The sequence below is a fragment of the Rhopilema esculentum genome, chromosome 7 (assembly GCF_057945365.1).
Source record: "Rhopilema esculentum isolate cy_ngs chromosome 7, ASM5794536v1, whole genome shotgun sequence".
Lineage (NCBI taxonomy): Eukaryota > Metazoa > Cnidaria > Scyphozoa > Rhizostomeae > Rhizostomatidae > Rhopilema > Rhopilema esculentum.
This window is the reverse complement of record NC_142821.1, coordinates 13,078,291-13,080,849: the sequence shown is the minus strand read 5'-3', so window position 1 is coordinate 13,080,849 and position 2,559 is coordinate 13,078,291. Positions and strand designations below refer to the sequence as shown.

General features: G+C 41.1%; 1 pseudogene; it reads right to left on the bottom strand.

Annotated features, from left to right (window-relative positions):
• Positions 1-417: 417 nt before the first annotated feature.
• LOC148960018 (U2 spliceosomal RNA) lies at positions 418-649 on the bottom strand (annotated as a pseudogene).
• Positions 650-2,559: the final 1,910 nt, after the last annotated feature.

Here is a 2,559-nt window from a genome sequence, read left to right as displayed (position 1 = left end):
AGGTAAGTATGAACTACCATTTTGGCTATTTACAACTCAGAGGCTGCAGAAACAAGTTGTGAGTCAGCCAGCAGTTGTCTGAAGTTGAAAATAAGCTTTGAATTTTTGAGCACATAAAGAGGGGTAGCTAGAAATGACTGACTACTAAACAGGCAAGCAAAAAAGCAAGAACAGAAGAACACAAAAACACAACACGTTGAAGGCTTCGCAGTCTGTGTATATTTGATTAACAATCATAAATAAAACAGTCTAGTACAAGGTTTAAACTACTTAAACTATGGAAAAGCAACCAACTACATACAATGTTAGCTAGCTCCTAGTTAACATTGTAGTTAGCCAGTCATATCAACAATATGGACTTGAATGATTGCAACTGTGAAAATGTGAAAATCATTGTTTTCTTGCCAATTGATGAAAAGAGGCTGGGCCACCCATGGCTGTACTGCAATGCCAGGGCAACCCGTGCTCGCGGTGAGGCAAGCCTCATGCCGACAAGCTGGTTCCAAAAATCAGTTTAATATTTGAGCGCCCTTGGGTGCATATCAGCTATTAAGCTGATAAGAACAGATACTTTTTTTTTAAATTCCTGCCCTCTGATGACACAGTAGGGACAGGGCATAACAATCATGATCATTTATAGAAAAGGTGACAATATAAAGGGAGACAACTGCCCCTTTTGTGCAGAGGTCCCCCTTGGCTACAAAATTTTACTTCACAATATACTGATTACTTGACAAAATACAAAAAGAGTTGGGGGATACGATACAATTTACAGACATTTGGTTAAAGTAAAAAATTATCGACAATGATACAATTAACTGGCAAATCAAACATTGCGATATACTGACAATATAACGCTACTCGTTTAATGGAAGTTACAGAGACAACAGTAGTGAATTTCAGGCCGATAATGTTCATGTTTTTGTTTACGATAATAAAATGAAGAGTTAGACAAGTAGAAGAGGTTGCTACGATATAGAGGATAAGTAAATTATTAAATCTTGAGTGAGAGCGTACCATTTTGGTAGCTGCAGAGGACATCGTTATGAGCCCATATGGGGAATTCTTTAGCAAATAGGGAAGGAGAGGACAAAGTAAACTTAATTCTGTTTCTAATAGTGGCCTTTATAGAAGAAACAACGCCTAGAGGGTTGGGGGCCTTCTTTTCAAACCTGCGATCACATCTGTGCATCCATATGGAATGCAGAGTGACTTTTAGTAGGCAACGGCAGAGAGTTTTGGCATTCCAGTTGATGCCATTCGGAAATTCAAAGAATATGACTAGGGAGGGGAGCACAGAAAATGTGCCGAGCAGCTGTTCGAAAATCGGCTGCACGGACACGAAGACTGCAATTGCAATTTGGCATGAGTAATGTCTTCGATTCGAATCAGACCCCAACTTTTTAAGTAACTTGCTGTTTTCAGGACCCGATGATAAATTTTACATACGACATCGTTTTCAGGGTCTTGGGAGGGTTGGGAGCGAACATGCTCCCATGGGATTTGCCAATGTTGTGGCTTCGCAAGGGCAGCATTCCATGCCAGGGCCGGCAATATGTCGGGGTAGACCAAGGCGAGAATGCTGCCATTAATACTACTTACAGGTGTGCTCGCGGCACTTAACAAAACAACAACAACTTTATACAAATTACACAAAGAAAGAAGACAAGTGTAATGTGGAGATGGTCATGAAGCATGAGGAAACAAATTGGAACGGAGAAATTTTGCAGTTGGAAAGTACTTGAAAAGTTGAAAACCGATATTGTAGCGGGCAAAATAAACCCAAGGGGAGTCATAGTTGATATACATAATTGACTGAAGAAACTTCAGGTGTAGGGCGTTTGTTTTCAGGTGTATGTCAACTACACCTTGACCACCTTTATCTGGGAGGTTGAAACATTGTCTTTCTGCTGACCAGCTCATTTTTGCCACCCTAGATAAATCGAAAAATAGCTCGGTTAACTTGTTTTTCTACAGCAGTAGGGAGATGGTGGATTGTTGCTACAAAGACGAGGCCAGAAAGAGCAATTGTGTTTACAATCAGGGCTTTACCTTTTAAAGAGAGGGATCGGTGTTTCCAGGCTCCAAGCCTGTTTGTCAATTATTCGACCCGTTTTATCCAACAGCTTTCAAGGGCTGTTTGAGTGCCAAATTCGAGATCTAGTATTTCAAGAGCACTGTCGGTCCATTTTAAAGGGGAAGACGGAGAGGCGGAAATATATGGGGGCTTGTTGAACCACTTTCCGCAGGACTTGCCCATATCATAATTCACCTTTGATCCGGAACCTAATTCGTACAATTTCATAATGGCTATGGCTTCTTTGAAGGAAAAATTATTTCTTAGAGATAGGGTGGTGTCATCTGCATATTTGGAAATTTTGACTTCTTTTTGTGAACCTGGAAGGTGGAGGCCGTCAATTTTGAGATTCTGACGGATGAGGTTTCCCAGGGTCTCCGCTACAATGCAATATAATAGCGGGGACAATGGGCAGCCTTGTCTTACCGCACGTTTAAGGGTTACTTTCCTAGAAAGGTGGGCCGTTGTTGCTAGTTTGGCAA